Source organism: Cavia porcellus, unplaced genomic scaffold, assembly GCF_034190915.1.
Source record: "Cavia porcellus strain 051 isolate PalLab524CR breed Dunkin Hartley unplaced genomic scaffold, mCavPor4.1 scaffold_5, whole genome shotgun sequence".
NCBI lineage: Eukaryota > Metazoa > Chordata > Mammalia > Rodentia > Caviidae > Cavia > Cavia porcellus.
Window position 1 is genome coordinate 104,018,963 of NW_026947488.1, and position 17,755 is coordinate 104,036,717.

A 17,755-nucleotide genomic window follows, 5' to 3' on the forward strand; every position below is an offset into this window, starting at 1 on the left:
AAGTCCTACAATGTTTTCAAATTGTGTTTTTAGAAAAATAGCTATGTAATACTCTGCTTAACTATATTAAGCCTGATGATGTGGACAAGTCTATTGAAAATAACAAGAGGAGGAATAGTAACTATGGTAGATCACCTAATATTGTGGTCTTATGTGTTCTTTTCATTGCATGTTTTTCTAGGAATTTGTTTTGTTGTCTTGTTATGATTTGTCTTTCCCTGTAATACAGACAGGATAGATATACACATAGAAATTCACACATGGGAAGATTTTTTAAAACTATATACAGGGACAGATTATATAATGCAAGATGTAATGAACAGATACTCTGAAGGAGAAGAGACACTAAGAAACACAATGTTAATTCTGTACCGTTATGATATAAAATCTAGCAATACTATTATTCACTGTCCAGAGTGATATTAGTCCAGTCTCTTAACTTGAATTTCACCATATGTAAAGATCAGGACAGCTACAATGAAGAGAATGAGAGACACTATGGTAGTTATTATTGTCTCCCCCAATGTCAGATCTTGAAGATCTAAAAAGCCTTCATCATCTTTTAATGATTTGATTGGTTCTATAATATGCAGTATGTATTTACAGTGTGCAAAGATGGGGACAACTATTTGGTAAGAAACTAGAGACAATTAGATAAACAGTGAAGATTTCCAGTGGACTTGCTTTGAAATCTGTATTTCTTTTAATTGTTTATTTTTGAACTGTTTTGTTCTGTTTTGATATGTTTAATCTTACCCTCTTTAAGATAAAAATCAAGTATGTAGGATTGATTACCATATTACTAAGTTTTTGTTAGATCATTGAGCAGAACTGTTGGCAGCGTCACTATTTGAATGTCACTTTACATACTTTAATTTTGTAACCTGGACAACTATTTTTAAGATAACAATATGTAAGTTATCAACTGGTGATTTCTAACCATTTATTTTTCTGTAATTCAGTATTATTTCTACCCCTTTTTTTCCCCATGTATTTTTTGTTTCTTTCTCTTTAAATAATATTTTAAAAAAGAATAAATTTATAGTAGCTAAGCTATGGTATGGGCCCAGATGCCCATCGCTGGTTGCCAAGGTAAAGAAAATGTGGAGTCAGCTCATAATGGTGGTATGTCCTTGCAATCCCAGCACTCTGGGAGGCTGAATCAGCAGGATGCCCACCTGATGCTCAGGCTGAGAAAGTTCATGGTCAATGAGAATCTTTCTCATAAAAAGAAATAATGCATCAGCAAATTTACTTCAGTCTAAGACCTGTGTTAAACTCTACACTGAAAAAAATATGCTATACAAGGAACCATATGGCTGTTTTCGTTTCTCAAGGAAGAAAAATAGTTGGACTTAATTGAAAGAAATCAGACACAGTAATGGAAATATCACAGGTTTGCTCTTAAATGGGAAATTAATAGCATATAAGAGGAGTAAAAGTAAAGAGAGATAATATAAGACCAGAAAATTTACTTTCTATAGAAATGAAAAATGATCAGGCTAAATAGATGCTGGGGAGAATGAAGACATGAGGAGCTAAAAAAATGATAAATATTTGGTAGTCATTTGTACCAATCTTTAAATGACATTATGTATCAAAATGGTATACCAATTTAAAATTCTCCAATGAAAACCATCCTCTTTAGAATGAATAGTACTTTGAAAGTAGTACTGCAGCACAGTGAGTCAGTTAACTGTCAGAATTACTTATGCATCAAACCAGACGAGTCATCATAAATATCATTTGTTAATGAGGAGCTTTTCCCATTGTGATTGATATTTTTCTTTGTATTTTGTATGTATGTAAGCAACAGATATGATGAAGACAATTGTATAAGATTTGAACAACAGCAATATAAATGTAATGAAGATGTAGAGACCTGCAGTGATTTCCAGTCATTTCGGAAGCATGAAATGAGGAAGATTACAAAAATACCCTGTCAATATGCACAATATGAAGAGTCAGATGTGATCTTAGTGAACACACTCACACTGGGCAGAAAATCTTTGTAGGTAAAAGTGTGAAAGCCCACAAAACACCTAACAGTGTTCAAATCAACAAGACACACCACAGTTTGGGAAACTCGTATGTACAAAAACACTATGAATATAGTTCTATTTCTTCACCCAATATTGAAAATCATGTTAGAAAATGTGGTAGAGAGAAACATCATATAACTGAGAAATGCACAAAAGCATTATCTCACAGTAATTTCTTTAAAAAACATAAGAAACTTCACACTGGAAAGCAACCATGTGAATGCAAGAAATGTGGGAAAGCATTTAGTAAACACAGTAGCTGTCAAAGAAATAAAAACAGTCACACTGGGGAGAAACTCTATGCATGCACTAAATGTGGGAAAGCATTCAGTAAAGCCTCTGCTTGTAAAGCACATGATAGAACTCACACTGGAGAGAAACCCTTTGTATGTAAGCAATGTGGGAAAACTTTCAATCAAAAGGACTGGCTTATTACACATGAATGGATTCACACAGGGGAGAAACCCTATGTATGCAACAAATGTGGAAATGCATTCAGAAAAGCCTCTGCTTGTAAAGCACATGATAGAACTGACACTGGAGAGAAACCTTTTGTATGTAAGCAGTGTGGAAAAATCTTTCAATCAAAAATATAGTTTTATTGGACATGAAAGAATTCATACTGGGGAGGAACCCTATGGATCCACCTAGTGTGGGAAAGCGCTCAGAAGAGCCTCTTTTTTTCAAACCTTAAAAAGTATTGACATGGGTGAAAAACACTTTTTATCTAACAAATGTGGGAAAGCATTTATTATAGTGACTAGTTGTAAATTACATGATAGAATTCACTGTAGAGAGAAACCCTATGTGTGTATACAGTATGGAAAATCTTTCAGACAAAATGGTAACCTTAGTATACATGAAAGAATTCACACTGGGGAGAAACCCTTTGTATGTGAGCAGTGTTTCAAATCTCTCAGTCAGACTTCTACCCTTCTTCATGAAAAAACTCAAACTGGGTAGAAGCTGTATGGATACAACCATTATGGTAAAGCATTTAGTATGAAGAGGTGATACATAAACCCTAACTATCTATGTAAGCAATTTGGGATGTCTTCCAGCTATAGTAGTAGCTTTTGTGTATATAAACCATTCACTCTGTAGAAAAACCCTAGCTATATGAGAAATGAGTAAGTAGATTTGTTGACAAATTTGCCTTTCATAAACATAAATGATCTCACACAGGGGAAAAAAACCTATGAAAATAAGGAGTGTAGGAAAACTTTCCACAATTAGAGACATTGTTGCTACATGACAACTCCATCTGTGTAGTAATTCTATGCATTTCAACAGTGGTTGACAGCATTTAGTGCACAAAAATGCCATCGAATAGAGGAGTAATGCACACAAGGAAAAAACTATGTATGTAGGCAGTGTGGAAAAGATATGTTGGTTGCAGTGTTTCCCTTTTCCAAACATAAGATTCCTTCACACTAGGGAGTAACTGCACATAAGAAATATTTGGAAAAAGTTGAGATGACATAGGTGCTTACTTTCTGAGTGATGTCGTATTGTGGCCTGAGCCTATGTATGCAATGTGGGAAAGCATTCAGTATAAATGGTAATTGTCAAGCCTGTGAAAATAATAATAAAATGAAATCATGTACATAAGTGACCATTTTGAAAATAATTCATAAATTACTCATGGAGAGGAGAGCTATAAAAAATAATATAAGATTAGTGCTGTAAATACATGTTCACTGATTTCTTTTGAAAACACCCTCCAGCACAGTTATCCAAAAATGTATTCTTTCTTTTTTTACAAATCAAACAGAAATATCTGGTCTGTTTTTGTAGTCTTAATAAAAAGTACTGTGTGTAAAGGAAATTTAAGTATGTTGAAACTTTTTCCCATGTTTTTGATGCACCGTTATTTTGATTTATTGAATGACACCCAATTTTCTCATGACTATTTTCCCTACCAGAATCTGTAAATCTTGTGTCAGTATACCCTGAATGATGGATACATTCATATACAAAAATGTGCTTCTATTCATGGCCTGTATCTATGTAGCGATGCTTATCATAAGATATACCAATACAAAATCTAAAGCAGAGTCAGTCACTGTTAGAAATAAGAATGAACTTAAATTAGGGAAAAATCTTATGTGTGCAACAAATATGCAAAAATGTTCAGTACACAAAAAGGTTCTAAAATACATGATAGAACTCTCAATAGAGAGAAATCTTATATAGGTGAACAATGTGGGAAGTCTTTCAGTCAATATTGTAACCCTGTACATGAAATGAGTTCTTTCCTCTGTTTCTTGCTCATCTCCGTTTTTGAATGATGTATGCTCCTACTTCCTATTACACATAATGTACTTTTATACAAATTTAAACTCCGTCCATCTTGTATTACATCAGTCACTTATGAGTAGCAGAATCCCAAATATGCAAGTGAATCAGGATTTCACAGAAGTTCCTAAGGTTCAAAGGAAAATGAATGAAATATAATTCCCAGGATAGTAATGGTGTCATATCATGACACCAAAAAGAAAGTCACCAGTGTGCAATAAATAAGGGTGATAATCACAAGTATGCAAATTAAATACATGAGAATTATAGAAATACATTTTTTCTGTGAAACAGTCTTGCTATGAAGTTCAGGCTGGGCTTGGGCTCACTTTTAAATCGACTGATCTTGGGGTCACTTTGTATCTAGAATGATCTTAGGCTCACTTTGTAATTCACTCTGATCTTGAACTTGTTGCAATCCTTCCACCTTAGCCTTCCAAGTCCTGGGGTTACAGGCATGCACCACCATGCCTAGTTTGTAGCAATATATAGTTATTTGTGTAACTTTCCATGTTAATAATATATAACTCTCCCTATTCAAAATATACTTTAAGGTACTTGGCATTTCTGCATACTCAATCCTGAGGTTAAATATTGCTGACAAATTACTACAATGCAGTTCCTACTTTTATTTCCTTATTTTAGAATTTTATCATGTTTTAAATGAAATGGTTCAGACGTAGGCAAGGTGGAGATTTCATGTGATTTAAGCAATCTGGAAATTTGAGGCAAGAGAATTTCAACTTTGCAATTTAAACCCAAGCTTAGCTACTTGAAACATAGTGAAAACTTGTCTATAAATAAAAAATAGTGCTGGGGAGATAGATCAATATAAATGTCCTGGATTCCAGTATCATCCATGAAAAGTTAAAATAGGCCTTATTTCCTGATAGGGCAGTAAAACCACTGGCCTCGTCTCACACTCTGAGTAGACCTGGCCTGTTTTTACCATCCCACCTAAGAGTTTAAGAGTAATTTTCAGAATACATACACTCAAATCACCAGAATACAGTTTCCATCCTACTTACTGTATGTAGGTGTAAAATTGCAAAACATACAGTTATTCAACCCCTGCTATGTAAAGACAAGAGCAACCTCATTTTAAGTGCAGTAAGTCCTTGTGGAGCATTTCAGCACTCCATATGTCATCCAAGAATGGAACCCATCACTTTGCTAATCAGTACACATTTTGGATCAATTCCCTCTGCCTTGAGTCTCAAATATTTGGTCTTTCTTCACTAGCTATTTGGTGATTCAGGAAGGCTGTGTGCATTGCCAACTGGAAAGAGTCACAGGGATATCAGGACAATTCATTATGTGGAGTCTTCCTTTTATTTTTGCCACCAAGTTTTGGACCCAGAGGCATGTGCTGAAGAAAAGCCTTAGAATTTGAGCCTGGCTTCTGGATGACTTCCTCAGAGAGCAGGAATCAAACACAGAAGCAAACAACCTAGAGGCTAGAAATGTAAGTGTGGGGCCAGGTATTCTGAGCTGGATAAGGATTAACTATGTGTTATCTGATGAAGTTGGAATCTCATGAAATCTGTGAAGTTTGTGATCTGACCTCTGTTCTAGCTTCAATCTGTGCCATGAGGCTTGACTGGCAGTGGAGACCCTAGTGCCCTGTCCTTTTCCTGCTTCATCCTCAGCCTCATGCAAATTGGCACCCTTTCAGCAAATTCTCCTGCTGCTCTGTGTCCTGACATTCTGTATGGTGACTTCATTAGTACATGTGGAGTCTACAGGTTCATCTGCAGTTTCTACATAAAAAAGTATTTTTTTCTCCATGCCTAGTCACTCTTGTCTAAGATCTGTCCTGATTGCTCTGCATTTACTGAATATTTTGGAAACAAAAATGTCAAGTTCATGAACTGAATACACAACCAAGCATTTATAAGGTAGGAGTTAAATTTCTATTTTCTAGATCATTTCCACATGGACATATACAACATATGTGACTGGGTTTCCAGAGACTGTGGAGACTGTTTCCTTCTCTGACTCTATATGTGCCATGGAGTGCTTTTTAATGTTGTTTCACAAACATGAATACTCACTGAGTTAGAAAATAATTCAGTGGAAATAATACAGAAATTTGGAAATACACAGAATATGTACTGTAGTAGCATCTTTATCATAGGCAAAAATAAGCACAAAAGAAGAACACAATAGTGTAGGACATAGGGAATGATGGAGCATGGCAAAATCAACTCTGGGATCAAGGAAGGTCTTCTTCAGGTCAGCCTTTCTAGGGTGAAAATAAACACTGGGTCTTACCATGACTCATGATGAGAACAGATCATAGTCCCTACATCTGAAGATCCAATGGAAATTTAGGGGATAAACTGCGGATACCAATCCTTCAATCATTTTATTCACAATGCTGAATTCAAACAGTTGAATTTTGGCAAGAAAGAACCTGGTGTCACAAATCCAGATGTGAGAGAGTGGTGTGTGTGTGTGTGTGTGTGTGTGTGTGTATGTGTGTGTGTGTGTGTGTGTGTTCATCTAACTCTAATGGGGAATGATTTGTTTCTCCAAACCAAAATCAACTGGAGTTTTTAATCTTCCTAGATGGATAGCTGAATGGCAGTATTAAGATAATTAAAACAGAGGGCTAGGGATTTAGCTCAGCAGCATAAATGCCTGCCTTGCAAGCATGTAGTAATGAGTTCAATCCCCAGTACCAAAGGAAAAAAAAAATAGATCATTAATACATCTTTCCACATACATAGAACCTCTAAATGATTTTATAAGTTCATGTAAATTACACAGAATATTGTATTACATTTTGATGCCCTTTAGCCTGTGTACAACATACACTGGTTTTTATGGAAGTTACAATATTATTTATTTTTACAACTGAGTTATACTTAATAATCACGTTCATCACAGATAGATTGTTCCTGTACATGATGTATCTTGATTCCTCCTTTTTTCATTGCCTTTTACACTCTACAATTGCTTTTTCCTTCTTATTGTCAATGATTTGTTGTTTTTTCCATCTTTTCTCATTTTTCTCTTTGTTTCTTTCCCATTCTTCTTCTCTAGTTTTCTTTTGTTTTTGAACAACTGTTTCTATTTCATTATATATATTTTGCCTTTCCTTTCTGCTTACAATTGCAAATCCTCTCACCAATGAGACATTGTAAGCTTTATACAAGTTCTTGTCATTTATGTCACTGAAAGACATTGTGAACGGTCCATCATTTTAGCTTTTAATGTCTGAAGTGTATCCGTAATTTTATTATACCTCATGATATAGGCAATTCATTTTAAGGTTGCAAGAAGCATTATGGTAACCATTGTTGATTACCTTGATTTCTGTTTTTACATCATGTACTTATGTCCGTGCTTTGTTTTGACAGACTGCTTCATTTTATCATATTTGATTTTATTCTTTTCCCCCAAAAAAGTAATAAGAACTATGGGAGTAATAAAACCCAAAATGTGTAAGTGTTATTGTAAAAATAGAGGAAAAGAAAGTGCTCTAAAGGATACAAATAAATGCAAGTGTGTTTAGGTGTATAAGACAGGTGACCATATTACTAAGTTTTGTTGGATTGTTGAACACAACTACTTGCAGTTTCACTGAACGTCCACTTTGTTTGCTTTAATCCTGTGACTTAAATAACTATTTCTAAGATGAAAATTTGTAAACTATTAACTAGTGATTTCTTACTGTTTATTTTTTTGAAATTCTATATTACTTGTACCCTTCTACTGTTTTGTGTTTTTTTCCCTTAAATAAAATTTTTTTTAAAATGGTGTATTCATCTCAGATGTCCATTTTTTGATTCAGTCTTTAAATTTGGATGTTCTGATTTTCTCCCATTTTATGTATGTTCCAGATATTAGTCCTTTGTTTGAGAGTAAAGATCCAAAATTATTTTGCCAGTCAATAGGGTTTTTTTTTCCACTTTAGCAATTTATTTTGTTGAACAAAGGCTTATTAATAAGATGAAATCCCAGTAGTTGATTTTTTGTGATACTTCTCTGTGTTGTTGGCTCTGCTCATAAAGTCTTTGCCTACACTAGGTGCTCAACTGTTCTGCCTATATGTCCTTCCAAATGATTTTGTGATTCTGTTTTCATAATTATATGTTTTTTTAAAATTTATATCTCTGACCCATTTGTATTTTCATTCAGCACATGGTGAGATACATGGGTCAGCTTTATTGTTTGGTATGTGGAAATCCAGATTTTCAAGTACTGTTTATTATTCAGTCTACCTTTCTTCCAAGTAGTGTGTTTATCTGCTTTGTAAAACATCAGGAGCTTGTCAGTTGTTGGAGTCATTTCTGCATCTTCTAATCTACTACACTGATCCTTTTATTTTCCCAGTATCTAATGATTTTATTATAGTGACTCTCTGTTATTGTCGCAAGTCAGAGGCTGTGATGCACCCTGCCTCATATTTGGCATCTGGGATTAATTTTGCTATTGTAGATCATTTCTGGTCCAAATGTATGAATGGTAGGAATCTTTTCTCTGTTTTTGGATGACATAATAATTGTAATATGACTGGAATTGCATTCTATCCATGTAAAATTTTAGGAAATAGGGCCACTTTACATTGTTTCTTCTTACACATATGCAAGGAATGTCTTTTTATTTTCTGATATCTTCTTAGATTTCCTTTTTCAGAGTGTAGTTTTCAGTGTAGAGCTCTTTTGCTGCCTTTTGTTACATTGATTCTTAAGTATTTCAATTTTTCATGCATTATGAAGGGGAGTTTTTCACTTATTCCTCTCTTAGTGAGTTTATTTGTGTACAAGGACACTACTGGATTTTTAGTATTTACTTTGCATTCAGATATGTGACTGAATTGGTTTCTTGTGTCTAGAATTTCCTTGTTGGAAGGTGTGAGGTGTTACAGATACAGCACCATGTTCAGCATAGTATCATGTCATCAGCAAATAATGATAATTTAACTATTTCTTTTCAGTTTTTTCATTGTGTTATTTATTCCTCTTTACATTTTCTTATCTTACTTATTGCTATAATTTATTCTAGTTCAATTTCTCTGGCTACTGTGTCCAGAAGTACATTTAATAGGATTGATGATAATGGGTACCTTTGTCTTGTTTCAGATTTCTGTTTTCAGTTTTGGGTCAATTAGATTGATGTTTGCTATTGCTTGCCATAGCTATGTTACTCAGATTAAGATAAAAACCATCTTTTCCAACTTTGAAAGAAAATTAACATAAATGTGTGTTATTTTGTGAAATGGTTTTTGTGCATCTATTGAGATGAATATGTGATCTTTTTCTGTTTCTACTGATACACATTACAAACAATGTAGTGTGACAATCCTGCCATTGCTCCTGTTTACACTCTCTTCTTGCCTGGTGTTCACTTTCATCTGTAATTGTCTTTTTACTGAACTTGGTCTTGGGACAACTTCATGTTCCATACATCTGGAAGGCATGGAGGTTCAATGAGTCCTTTCACAAATGGAGAATTTTGAGAATATGTAAATAGAAGGTACAGAAAGTGTTCATTAGGCTGAAATTTTAGTACCTATTGAGGAGTTGAGTGTGGACCATCAAGGGTGTGAGCTGTCCTGTAGTTTGGAGCTGGGAAACATTGTGTATTTTTGATAGTGGGAATCTGAATTTTTGACCATTTACAGTCTTCTTCATTTGGGTAGGTGAGTAGAATGGCCCACATAAGGTCTGATAATGAAGGGCTCAATGAAGAAAACCTCTTCCATAGGTAAGCAGTGATCTATTTACAGGAGGAAAGTCCATTTTCTGCTAAGAAATGGAAGGCTAAACAATCTTCTATGTAAGTGGGAATTTCCCCTACTTATTCTTCTCCTTGAGTAGAGAAAAAAACATTAAAATGTGTTCATGTTTTGAAAGTATAGTTTTCATATTCAGAAGCATGAATTTTACCTGTCTCTTTGTTATATACCTTATTTCTTCCATTATATCTCATCCATCAGATTGGACTCCTTATTAAACTTTGTAAAAAGCTACATGGTCCATCTTCTGTAAGCACTTCAGGGTGAGGAAGGGAATGTATTTGTCCTAGCAAGAGATCAAAAATCTCAACCAAATGGAACTATAGAGAGAAAAGTAGGTTGTATTTGTTGAAAAATATTGTGTGCTCATCTGGAATTATCCAAGAATATGAGCAAGTTAATGACTCTCCAACTGTGTTTTATAAGCACATTTAATAAGTAGAGTCATAAATTAAAATTAAAATATTGAATGGTTTTTAAAATTGTCAAGTATGCTGATGTTTGGCTTAAGCTTTTGTGAATTTTTTAATTAATGAAGATTATTGTATTCTATGTATAAAAATGATCACATTCATTATTGTGACTTTTTTCCTTACATGATGTATTTTGATTCTTTTTTTCCTTTTCCAGTAATCTCTCATCAATTACACTTCCCCTCCTTATTTACAACATTTTTATTTCTATTTTTCTTTTCCTCTTTCTTATTTTTATTCCTTCTATTACTCTTCTTCCTTTTTCACTTTCCACTTGAAATTTTTCCTCATGTTTCACTGTATCTCTTATATGGTTTGGACCATACATCTATTTTCAATATCTCACTACAGAGAGACAATGCACTTCTTATACATGTGTCTGATTCATGATTCATTTCACTTAAGTACATTGTATTGAGGTGCTTCCAGTGATAAAAAAAATATGTTAAGTTTATCCTTCTTCATATCTGAATAGTACCCCACTGAATAAAAGTACCACATATCCTTTACTTCAGATTTATTGGTGGACATTTAGGCATCTTCAAGATTTATGTGTTACACATTGAGGTACTATAAACATATGTGTGAATATATTACTGTGGCATGATGCTTTTAGTTATTTCAGTACAATACCAAGTAGGATTCTTGGTGGGTCAAAAAGGAAACTCTCATTTTTCTTTTCTTTTCATTTTTTCTTTTCTTTCTTTCTTTTTTTTTTTTTTTTTTTTTTTGCATCAGGCTTTGAACTCACAACCTTGCCTTTGCAATACAGGTCATTGTCCTGCTTAGGCAAAACTGCAGCCCATAACTTTGATTTTCTGAGGAATCTCCACAGATTTTGGCACTGGTTGCACCACTTTACCCTCCCACCAACAGTGTAGAAGTCTTGCTATTTCTACTGAGCTCCCCTGAACTTGCTCTTGGTTTATTTCTTGATAATATGTATGTCTTTGGAGTGACCTAGAAACTTAGTGTTCTTTTATTCATGTGTTTCCGATGACCAGAGATGTTAAACCTTTTTTCCATATTTAAATTTGGCATTTCAAATTTTTCATCTGACAAATGTCTAATTCTTTTTAAATACCTATGTGTGGATTCACTCTTTAAGTTTAGGGGGTCTGATTTTTCATTTCTTTATATATTATAGATAGTAGATCTCTGATAAAATGCTGAAAATGTCAGTTTAGACTCTATGTGTTGTCTCTAAATTCCATGAGTGGCTTTTTTGAACTGCAAGAACTTTAGTGAAAAAACAGTTATTCAATCTTTGTGATGTTTTCTGTGCAAATGAGATTTTGTTTATAAAGCCGACCTGTACCAATGTCGTTAAACTTTCTATTTTCTCTGCCTCTATATTTAACACTTTGGTTTTACTATTTATATCTTTGATCTATTTCAATTATAGTTTAGTGCCTAGAGAAAAACATGGTTCTAGTTTTAACATTTAGTGTGTGGAAGCCTGAATTTCCAACACCATTCATGATATTATCATTCTTCTAGTGAAATTGCTTGGCTCCATCTTTAAAGATAAGTTGCCTGAGAATGTTTGTAGGTATTTCTACATATTACAATTTGTTCCCCTTATTATTTTTGGCCATTTTCTTTTTCTTTGCCAGTACCAAGGTATATTTTTGAAATCACAGTAGCTTTGCAGTCCAATTTCAAGTCAGAGATTGGCATGTGCCTTGCTTTGAATTTTTTCTCAGAAATATTTCTGGTATTCTAGGTCTCTTCTGGTTCCAAATAAATTTTAGGATACTTTCCTCTAACTCTTTGAGATATGCATTTGTAATTTTGCTATGAATTGCATTAAATCTCTATAATAACACTCGAAGCAATATTCATTATTCTTCTACAAGAATAAGGAATATCAATGCATTTTCTGATATCCTATTCAATCAGTCTTTTAGAAAGCAATAATTTTCAAGGAGAGGTCTTTTTATTTGCTTAGATTTATTCTCATGCATATTGTTTTTTTTTTTTTTTGGTTGGAGCTATAAATGTTTCCAATGCCTCTTGAAAAATCTAAGATGGAAGAGAGGTTTTTATTTTTTATTTAATGCAATATTATTGCTGAATAACTGACAACTTAAAATAATTGAAGAGCTTGATTTTTGTGATTTCTAGACCATCAAGAATGAATACATGAAAATGTATTCATTTATTCTGATGTCCCATTCAGCTGTTAGGTAAACAAATCTCTTGGATAGTCACTACTTGGACTTGAGAGACACTGCTTCTATCCCTGGGATATTCATCCCAGATGCAATAGCAGTTTGTATTTCTGCTTGACTCTCATTAAAGTCAATTTAAGAGTTACAGTAAATCTTTCCAGTCTAGCTCATAGGTCTAGGCAAGTTATCTTTAGCCTTTAATGTATTTGCCAGTGTCATCTGAAAATTTTCCTAGATTAAGTTTAGTCTGCTTTCAATCAGTGAGAAAGGGAAAGAATCATGAACTTAGGCAGCTTAATATGATGCAGTTATAGTTTTGCACAAATAATAATTACTTCTTTCATGATGAAATTTTGAACATAACAAATCTGACCCTTTCTCAACTTTTCTACAATATGATCCTAGTTATAGTATAGCACCAAAATTAATAATTCTCTGTGAATTTCATTGTGGCTCTAGAATAAATGTTGTTCCTGTGAAGGTTCAACAAATATCAAATGGCACTATTTATTTATTTATTTATTTTGGTACCAGAGATTCAACTCATTACTTTGTGCTTTCCAGGCAAGCTCTTGTGCCACCAGGCATTGTAAAAAAGTTTGATTACTGACATGCATCACAACCCAGAATATGAAAGACAAACAAACTCTTACCCACTTCCACTTATCTGTGAGAAAGACCACCAAATGATATAGTTCCTAAGGTTTAAGACCTCCAAATAATACAAGCAGAATGTGACTCAACCTGCTAGATGTCTGTAACTGAAAGTTTCTGTTCTACAGAATAGAGAAATGAGTTCTAGGGTGAACAGAAATTAAGAAAAGGAGCAATTTATCAAAAGCAAAATAAATTCTAAGAAAGACAGAAGGCACAGGGAAACTGAGTTACCCTTTCACTTGTAAACAAGCCAAAATGATTGTATGTCTTCATGAGCCTCTTTTTTGATATTTTGATACATTTGTGGTCTGCATATTGATGAGCTCAGGATATTTAAGTTTTCCATCCTTTCAAGCATTAATCCTTTCTCTATTATGAGATTGTCACTAGCACTTTCTTCCACATATTTGGGATTATATAACCTAATATTATTACCCGTCACCACCTTTCTGTATGAAAGAACAGCAAGAGTCATTTCCTCTATCCTCTGCAATTCTCTTATGTGGGATCAATCCCAAACTTGTGTATTGGCCCCATGCATTTTGTGTCAATAACTTTTCTCCATTTTTCAGTGAGATCAGCTACTTTATCTTCCGAGTAGAAGTGACCTTCTTAAGTATCTCTCCTTCTGTGTCTGATTTTGTTTCATTCAACGTGAAGTCACATTATTTTTTTGAGACAGAGTATCAAAACACAGCTCAGACTGTCTTGATGCTTATATAGCCCAGGCTGGCCTTGAATTCACAGGGATTGTCCTGCCTCAGAATCCTGTCTGCTGTTATGACAAGGATAAGCCAACATGCCTGGCTTGGAAAGTCAACCTAGTTTGAAACTCAAGAATTGGAAGCTGCAAACCTCAGCATGCATGTCTCTCTATGTACAGGTACTGGATCACAGAGCAGTGTTTTCAGAACTTACAGGCTCTGAAATTGAGAGCAACATCTTCAGGGCATCAGGCTCTATACACAAAACACAACTGAGCATGACATTTACACTATCTTAAATGAATATAACACCAGTAATACAAAATCACATGAGCTGTGTACATGCATAAAATGGAGAGGGGCAAAGATACATACTCAAGGCACTATCACATAATAAGCCATGATAATTTCATGATGGCTATCATTATTACATAACTTCACCATAGTTACTTATATTCACTGTGAACACTGCCTTCTCTGAGACATCCATCACCAGAACTGTCTGCATAACAAACTGAAAAGGCCATGGGACTTCTTTCTGTTGAAGAGAAACAGCCCAGCCCTGATTCTCTGGCTCAGGAATGGAACCCAGACCTGACAGCCCTCTTGTTCCCACTCATTCATCAGGCAGAACACAGACACTGTGGACCTGAGGCTCAGATGATTTTCTTGTTGCTAATATTTTAAAAGATGATTTATGAAGAACAGCAGATGCTGAGTATTTAAGTGTACACAAGTGGGATGAACAAGTGACATCTATGACAATTTCCTGATCAAGATCTCTGTAAGTGTCCAATGTGAGCTGCAGCAGATGCAGTCTGGGGAGTCTTGGAGCTTATAGGGCCCTGAGGACTCTCCTTGCAGCCTCTGCATTCACCTTCAGTAGATATAATATGTACTGCTTCTGCCAGGCTTCATGGAAGGGGAAAACTGGGACTTTTTAATTATGAACTAGAGAAGGAAGCATATTCTATGCAGAGTCTGAGAAGGGCTAATTGGCCATCTGTGACTCAAGGCCAAGAACACATTGTACCTATGAATTATCAGTGGAACTGAGCAATGGTGGTGAATTAGTGTGTAAGGAAAGTACTGAGGGACAGCATTGCAAACCAGACACAAACCTTCCTTCAAGGATGTCCATGACCAGCAGAGGACATGGAGGATCCACAGAGCACAGGAGAGGTCCCATGACCAGTTGCAGAGAAGGAGTTCGGGAACAAGTGTTTTCTGTCAGCCTGTGCTTTCCTCTCTGTCTTACATCATATGTCGTGAGGGGCCCTGCAGCACATAAGCTATGAATGACTTATGGAGTAAACAAGGTATAAGTAAAGGTTCTCTATTTAATTTAATTACATAGATATATATTTACTGATTGAATGATTTTTACTCAATCTAGAGCAGTGAAGAATATTAAAGAAAGGAGGCAAATAGTTAAGAAAAGTGTTTAACAAGTTTGAAGGGCATGAAGGGAATCACCACAAGGAAGGATGTGACCACTCTCTGTACACAAAGGCAGGTTTTGCCTGATAGAGGCTCTGATGGGGGAACTGCTCTGGTTGGTAGTTTAAGCTGATTTATTTTTTTGAGAGTGCAGGGGACTGGATAAAACTTTTTAAAAAATTTTTTTTATTTTAAAGAGATTAAGAAAAAGAGAGCATAACAAAGCAGATCATAACAAAACAATGTAAGTTACAGAGTATTTCACCACAATACAATACATTTGTGATTGGTAGATTTCTTGATCTTGGCCATTCTTTCTGGAGCAAAATGGAATCTCAGTGTGGTTTTAATTTGCATTTTTCTAATGACTAATGATGATGAGCATTTTTGCATGTATTCATTTGCCATTTGTATTTCTTCAATAAAGAACTGTGTATTCATCTCAAGATGACCATTTTTGGATTGGGTCATTGAATCTTGGGGGCTTAATTTTTAAAAATTCTCCATATTTTTAGACAGAAGTCCTTTGTCTGAGGGACAGTTCACTAAGAGTTATTTTCCAGTTTGTAGTTTTTCTTTTCACTACACTGGAGATTTATTGTGACATGCAGAAACTCTTTAATAAGATGTGATCCCAGTTAATGATTCTGGGAAGTATTTCCCATGTGGTTTGATTTCTGTTCATGAATTCTCTACCTACCCCTATGTCTTCAAGATTTTTCCCTAATTTGTCTTCCAACAGATTTAGTGTTTCTGTTTTAATATTTGGATATTTAATCCATTTAGATTTGAGTTCAGTACATGGTGATAAGCATGGATCTAGTTTTAGTTTTCAGCATATAGAGAGCCAGTTTTTCTGGTACAATTTACTAAAGATACTGTCATTCTTTCAGTGATCATGTTTTGCCCCTTTACAAAGATAAGGTGGTTGAGTGTGTTTTTAGGTGTGGTTGTATCTTCTAACCTATTCCATTGATCTTCAGATCTGTTTTTATTCCAGTACCATGTTAATTGTATTACAATAGCTTTGTAGTATAACTTCAAGTCAGGGATTGTGATTTCTCCTGCCTTGCCTTTGCAGCTTAGAATTTCCTTTGCCATTCTAGGTCACTTCTGATTCCAAATGAATTTTAGTAGTGATTTCTATAGATCTATGAGGTATGTAGATGGTATTTGCATTGAGATTGAATTGAATCTGTATAACAGTTTTGGGATAATGGACATTTTCACAATACTTATTCTTCCTATCCATGAACAAGAAATATCCTTCCATTTTCTGAGATCCTCTTTGATTTCTTTTTTCAGAGTATAATAATTTTCCCTGTATAGATCTTTCACTTCTTTCATGAGAGTATGTCTTAAGTATTTCATTGTTTGGATGCTAGTGTGAAGGTTGTTGTTTCTATTAGTTCTCTCAGTAATATTTTTTGTTAGTGTATAGTAATGCTATTGATTGTTGAGTATTGACTTTGTATACATCTAGATTGCTAAATTTATTTATTATATGTAGGAGCTTTTCAATGGAGCTTTGGAGGTCTTCTATGTAGAGTATCATGTTACCTGCAAATAATAATACTTTAAATTCCTTTTTTCATAGTTTTATACCTTTTATTTCTCTCTTTTCTAATCACTATGGCTAGTATTTGTAGTACTATGCTGTATAGTACTATGTTGTATAGTACTATGTTGTGTATAGTACTATGTTGGAGCAGTGATAAGGGACATGCTTATCTTGTGCCTGATTTTAAGGTGAAGGCCTTTAGTTTTAGACCCTTTAATATGATGCTGGCTATTGAATTTTCATAGATGGCCTTTATCATAATGAGGTGAAGGTTATTTCAATTTTCTGTAAAATTCTTATCATGAATGAGTTTTGGACCTTATCAAAAGCATTTTCTGCATCTACTGCAAAGATCTCACGATCCTTATCTTTGGTTCTATTGATACGGTAAATTATGTTTATTGATTATGTATCTTGTATCATCTGTGTATTCCTGGGATGAATCCAACTGGATCGTGGTGTATACTCTTCTTGATAATTTGATGAATTCTGTTTGCCAGTAGTTTAATGAGGATTTTTGCATCTATGTTTATTAGGGAGACTGGCTTGCAGTTGCCTTTTTTGGTTGAGTCTTCCTCTGGTTTTGGTTTTAGGATAATATTTGCATTCAGGATTGGAGTTATGGAGAATTGCTTCCCTTTCATTATCATTGACGAGTTT

The 17,755-nt window shown here is 34.5% G+C and overlaps 1 long non-coding RNA gene across 1 annotated transcript in view; it reads left to right on the forward strand.

The window, feature by feature from the left end:
- Positions 1-1,877, forward strand: part of LOC106026200 (uncharacterized) — a 31,795-nt gene extending 29,918 nt beyond the window's left edge. The window contains exon 5 of the long non-coding RNA XR_010047704.1: positions 1,817-1,877. This is a non-coding gene — a long non-coding RNA (uncharacterized LOC106026200). The remainder of the gene's footprint in view (positions 1-1,816) is intronic.
- The last annotated feature ends 15,878 nt before the right edge of the window (positions 1,878-17,755 follow it).